Source organism: Oryctolagus cuniculus, chromosome 21, assembly GCF_051225735.1.
Source record: "Oryctolagus cuniculus isolate XC-2025 breed Fujian yellow rabbit chromosome 21, ASM5122573v1, whole genome shotgun sequence".
Classification (NCBI taxonomy): Eukaryota; Metazoa; Chordata; class Mammalia; order Lagomorpha; family Leporidae; genus Oryctolagus; species Oryctolagus cuniculus.
The window spans coordinates 24,314,308-24,320,800 of record NC_142887.1 but is presented as its reverse complement, the minus strand read 5'-3'; positions in this window follow the sequence as shown (position 1 = coordinate 24,320,800).

Genomic DNA, 6,493 nt, shown 5'->3' with positions numbered 1-6,493 from the left:
CGGGAGCCGCTCGGGTACCTAGGCTCCAAACCTGGCTCCACGGCTCACTCCAGGAGCTGCTGCTGCACCGTGGGAGGCCATGGGGACACTCGGGTAACTGGCTTCCTGCTGCCCGTGTGAGAGACCTGGGGTGAGCTCCAGGCTGAGCTGCCCCAGTCATAGGCATCTGGGGAATGAAGCAGGGGGTGGGTTCTCTCCTCCACCCCTCCTCTCTGTCTCCGTCATTCCCTAACTCTGCCTCTCAAATACAGAAATCTTTCATAATTGAGAGGCAGAGTTCCGGGGGTGGGGGTGGGGGTAGAGAGCCTCTCCATCTGAGTTCACTCCCTACAAGGCTGTGTGAGCGCAGCTGGACCAGGCCGAAGCCTCGAGCTCCATCCAGGTTCCCCATGTGGGCGCAGGGGCCCAAGGACTTGGGTCATTTGCTGCTGCTTTCCCAGGAGCACACGAGGCTATGGAAACAGGCCGAAAAGAATGAAGAGGAAGCAAATTCACAGAGGTCCTTGTGAACCCATGGACTCCTGGTCTGAGCCTGATGAAGACTTCATTTCTCAAAAAAAAAAGTGGGGCAGCAGGGACTTGAACAGGCACCCACATGGGATGCTGTTGCAGGCAGCAGCTTAACCCACCGTGCACAACACCAGCCCCTCAAATGTATCTTTAAAACACTTATTACATAAAATCAACCAGCATATACTGGGCTGTGACATTTCCTAGCCACCTCCTGTCGCTGTCCTGGTGATTTCAGACGTTGCCATATCCATGCCAAACGCCGTGTGACCGCACAGCCCCGCGGGAGCGCTTCCTCTAGTCCATCGCTCTCGTGGCTGGCCGGTGGTTTTCACCATATATATATAATGTGTGGAACACGGAATACCTGCCAGTCCACTCTTACCAGTGAGGCTTCCAGTCACTGCAGGCTCTTAGCAGCTGAGGTTTGGGGGACTCAACCATTGTATATGGATCCAACCCACCGCCTTGTTCAGGGGTCAGCTGTGTGTACATACGTGTCCACACATGTCTTCATGCGGGCACATTTCTCTTTGCCCACCCTGGTTTGGCTGGGCGAGGATCTGAGCTCTCCAGGAGGCGCCGTGTGTCGGGGCGCGCAGGGCAGCAGCCCGCTGCTTCCACATGGCTGGTCCTGGACACTGGTCCCTCCTTCCGCTGTGACGCCCAGACAGGAGGAGCCGCCCAAAGCCAGGGCGGACCTGGGTGGTCCTAGTCCCCTGCTGAATTGCCCAGGAAGCGCCCCGCCAGCTCCTGGGCCAGCCTCAGGGCCCTCGGCGTGGCACGCTGAGATGGAACGCCTCTCTGTCGCGGGCACAGCTAAGCAGCCACACGGAGCGGCGTCACAATTCCAGAGCCCCCACCACCACCACCGCGAACCTCATGAGGTTGCAGCCGGTCACGTGCTGAAGCGTGGACAGGATCTGGGGCCCCCTGCCGTGGGGGCCTCACCTAACCGTCCATGTTCAAGGGCTTCCAAGCAAGCTCGGTTGGACAAGGAAGCCACCTCTGCCCTTTCCTGGACGTCCAAGCTGCGGGCAGCTTTGCTTTATTTTCAGAAACCTCTCTGAACACCACAGGGCTGCCTTTGAACCTAAAAATGCTCTGACTACAAAAATCATTTTGTTTCTAAGAATGACTGCTGGGCCAGCGCCGCGGCTCACTAGGCTAATCCTCCGCCTAGCGGCGCCGGCACACTGGGTTCTAGTCCCAGTCGGGGCGCCATATTCTGTCCCGGTTGCCCCTCTTCCAGGCCAGCCCAGCCGTCTGCTATGGCCCAGGAGTGCAGTGGAGGATGGCCCAAGTACTTGGGCCCTGCACCCCATGGGAGACCAGGAGAAGCACCTGGCTCCTGGATTTGGATCAGGGCGATGCGCGGGCCGCAGCGGCCATTGGAGGGTGAACCAACGGCAAAAGGAAGACCTTTCTCTCTGTCTCTCTCTCTCACTGTCCACTCTGCCTGTCAAAAAAAAAAAAATGCTGTGGGCAGCCCGGTGCTCCCCCCTTTAAGGCTTGTACCCCAACTTAGAACTTGCCAGGCGAACAGGAACCTGCGGTAAGGGCGGCAGGATGGGACGTCCCCCAGACTCTGCCACACACGAGGAACCTGCGTGCCCTCGCTTGAGCTGTTAGGTTTCCGCCTGTCTCTGGGGTTACTCATTACTCAGACAGGATGTTCAAGCAGCCCTACTGCGAGGACCTTGTGGCCAGGGGCGGAGGCCTCCAGCCGGCAACCACAGGCGCCTCCTTGGATGCAGGTCCTCCAGCCCTGGTCAAGCCTCTGGATGAGACCACGCATGGCCTGGTGCACACGGAGCTGCAGTTCCGAAACCAGCTGTCTGCATCCCTGGCCTGGGGAACCGGGCTGCGCAGTGCACAGCGTGTGTGCCCAGCCCAGGCCGGCCAGGTCTCTGCTCCTCTGCCCTGGGCCCTGCCCCAGCCTCTCTGCTCTTCAGGTGTCTCCACCGCGAGACACCCCCATCCTGAGCGTGGCTTCCCCAGCGTGCGCCCCGAAGTCCCATCTGTGTCTCCTGCTCCCAGCTTCCCTGCGCCCAGCTTCTCTGGGAGGGACTGGGGATGGAAGCCCATGGGCTGGGGTGGGGGCCTGCGGAGACTCCCTCCCTGGTCCTTCCAGCTCTGGGTGGGAAGGGGTGGACGGCCCCTCTCACCTCTCTCTGGTTCAGAAACCGGGGATCCGCCTGGACAGTGGGTACATTTCTGTTGCCCTCAAGGAACACTGAGCGCCCCACCCCCACCCAGGCCCCAGGTTCTCTGCTATGGGTCCAGAAGCCCCCCAAAGGCCACCCTGGGTTGGACCAGCAGCAGAGCAGACCGCAGGATGTCGGTGTGGCGGGGCCTTTGTTCTGCTTCCTGCAACGGAACCTTAGGAGTCCCCACTTCCTGCACCAAAAGGCACCAGGCACCGCCTGTGATTAAACAGCGGCGATCAGAGTCCTGCTGGGGAAAAACCATTGCTCCCCAGGAGCTCGCTGGAGCCTCAGCAGACCCCTGTCCCGGGCACAGCTTGGCCCTGCACAGCCGCAGCCATGGTGCAGAAGCCGCTCTCGCCTTCTCTCGTATGTTTAACCCCGTGTTCGCCCTCCCCAGTGCGGGGGAGATGAGGTCCCTGTGCTCCTGCCACCACCCCCACCCGCCCGCCGAGCAGCATGGGGCACTGTGCCTCTCTCCCGCTCCCGTGAGGCTCTGCAGCGGGCCCCTGCCAGCAGCTGAGGGGCGGCCCCCAGAGCCATCAGGTTCCACTCCCGGGAAGCCGGGAACGTGTGTGACCTCGTGTGCTAGCGTGGGTGGGTGTGGCTGCATTCAAGCTCTTGCCATGGGGAGGTGACCCTGGGTTAGCCATGAGGGCCCTAAAAGCCATCAGGAGTGTGCTTGTGAGAGGGCCGGAGGGGGACGAGTCACACAGAGCGCTGGTCCAGGCGAGGGGGCAGCAGGGACATGGCCGCAAGCCAAGGAAAGCCAGCAGCCACCAGCAGCGGGCGAGGCCAGGAAGGGGCTCTGCTTTGGAGCCTGCAGCAGGTGCACAGCTCTGTGCTCACACAGACGCAGGCGCCCCCATGGAACGCCAGCATTGCAGATGGCCGCTTAACGGACACGCAACACCGGCCACACCACGAATCTTCCCAGCCTTCCCAGCACACACATGTGCACACACACACACGCACACACACGACACCAGCCCTGGCTGCAGGAGGGAGCACCTGTCCCCCGCTTTGCTTCTCCACCCTGCCTGCTGTGAGGAGCCTGGGACGGGCAGGCATAAGATCAACGCTCGCTTGTCCTGGCTCACACACTCTGCGTCTTTTTTTTTTTTTCCCCAATACATTGAATTCCTTGAATTACCATGACAGTTCCAAGGGCTTCAAGGCAAAAACCAGGGGAAGCCGATTTGCTCAGGATGCGAATGTCTGAGCCTGGGATGAGAATCAAACCCAGAAAGCCCTTTGAACCTTGTCAAGAACCAAAGGACCCCATGGGCATCCAATATGGGCGCTGGTTCAAGTCCACTGCTGATCCAGCTCTCTGCTATGGCCTGGGAAAGTGGCAGACGGTGGCCTGAGTCCTTGGGCCCCTGCACCCACGTGAGAGGCCTGGAAGAGGCTCTTGGCTCCTGGCTGCAGACTGCCCCAGCCCTGGCTGTTACAGCCACCTGGGGAGTAAACCAGTGGACAGAAGCTCACTCTCTTTCAAATAATAAATAAATCTTAAAAAAAAAAAAAAGAATGCCAAGGGCAGTATTACCAGGGCCAGCCTCTACCCCGCTCTCCCCATCAGCGCTGCTTCCCACAACAGCACAGCATGTGGGCCTTGTGGGCAGGGCTGGGTTCAGGCTGCAGCCCGGCCACCTCCTGTTGTAGGAGTGGGGGCACGTCTGCACCCCGTGTGGTGTGCTAATCTCTACAGGGCCCGTAACGCCCAAAGCAACAGAAACACTGGGCAAACACGCGCAGTTCAGACGCAACTCCCCCTGCACACACACACCCCAGTATTTCCATTCATGGGCTGGCTGAGTCCGCAGATCAGGAAGCCCCGGCCGCCGGGAGCTGGCCGCTTGGTTCCAGCCTCCCCGTGTGACCGCAGGTGCTGCGAGGGACAAGGCAGGGAAGGCCTGGCGCTCTCGCCCGGGGTTGGGGGGGGAACGCAGGCCAGCCCAGGGAGCCACAAGTCAGGAGCACCGCGTGAGGCCGGGCAGGAGGCGTGCAGTTCAGGGTCCACGCGCAGGCTGCCTCCTGCCACCCGGCGCTGCAATCTGCTTGAGTCTCTCACTGCCATCTGTCAGCAGCTCTGAACTGCGTGGCCTTATTCTGTCCTGCTCCCCGGGTTTACATCTGGTGAGCGAGGCCCGGCTGCTGGCAGCAGGCATCGTGTGCCTCAAAAAACAGAGTCTAACACTTGACCTCTGTGTCTCCCAGCAGCTCCCGGGGCACTAAGGCGGCAGTGGAAGTCAGGAGCCCCCTGCCCCGCCCCGCCCCGCTGGCTGGCAGCCCAGCCCATCCGTGTGCAAATCCAGCCTGCCCTGCACTGCACCAGCACAAGGGGGCTTGGAGCTCGGGGTGGAAGGGGGGATTCCCACTTGCAGCGGGGAGTGGGGGTTTCTCTTCTCACCTTGAGCAGCCCTTGCTACTACGTGCAAATGACTTTAGCAATTGCCTGGTTGGCAAAGGCACAAGCGCGTGCGCGCACACACACACACAGGGAGGGTGAGAAGCATCAGGGCCCCAGGGACTGGCGCTCTCCCTCCTGCTGGGACTGCTGGCTGGAGGCAGGCTTGCGTGCACCACACCCCCGGCAGCCCGGCTGCTCCTGGCCCCCTGGCCCCCAGCCCCCTCTCCCCGCTAGTAAATCACAGGGAACACTGCAAACGGGAGTTATCTTCCTCTGTGACCAGACAGAGGTGACCCCAAGTCCCCACGGCTCCCGGCTGCCCCCTTACTGATGCTCACGAGTGCTCTCCGTCCCCCATCACCTGTGTGTCGTCTCAGCCACGGCACAAAGGAAGCCAACACTGCTGCCGGCGTCCTTTGGTGCCAGGTGCCCTACAGAGGAGCAGGCTCCCGACACTGCATGCAGAAGCCTCGGCTTTTCTGCAGCTGAACTCCTTGCTCCTTGCCTGGGTGGACAGTGACAGCCCCAGAAGGTTCTAGAAGGCTGCTTGTTTCCCAGCCCACTCCCAGGACTCCAGAACCGCGATCTGCCCCACTCACTGTCCACCCCTTCTGCCTGAACCCAGGGCGCGAGCCGCAAGTCAAGAGCCAGGGGTGCAGCAGCTTGGGCCTTTGGGACGACGCCTCCATCCCCCGTGGGAGTGCCTGGGACTAAGTCCCGCCCCCACCTCCCATCCAGCTTCCTCTACCGTGCAAGTGGGGAGCAGTGAGTGACAGCCTAGCAACTGGGTCCTGGCTTCAGCGGCATCTGTGGCGTGAACCCCAGGATGAGGAGTGATTTCTCTTTCAAGTGGATAAAAATACATTTAAAATCAACTGGGGCCGGTGCTGTGGCACAGCGGGTTAACGCCCTGGCCTGAAGCACGGCATCCCATATGGGCGCCGGTTCTAGTCCCGGCTGCTCCTCTTCCAGTCCAGCTCTCTGCTATGGCCTGGGAAAGCAGTAGAAGATGGCGCAAGTCCTTGGGCCCCTGCACCCACGTGGGAGACCCAGAGAAGCTCCTGGCTTCGGATCGGCGCAGCTCCAGCCGTTGCAGCCAATTGGGGAGTGAACCAGTGGATGGAAGTCCTCTCTCGCTCGCTCTCTCGCTCTCTCTTGCTCTCTCTGCCTCTTCTTCTCTCTCTGTGTAACTCCGACTTTCAAATAAATAAATATTTAAAAAAATTAAAAAATAAAAACAACTGAAAAGCAAACCATAAAACGAGCCACAGACTCATCCCAGTGCCCCTCCTGGGGCTCCAGGCCCTGGGCACATTTTCTTTGCAACAGATGTGGCCGCTGCACCCTGGTTTTCAGCAAG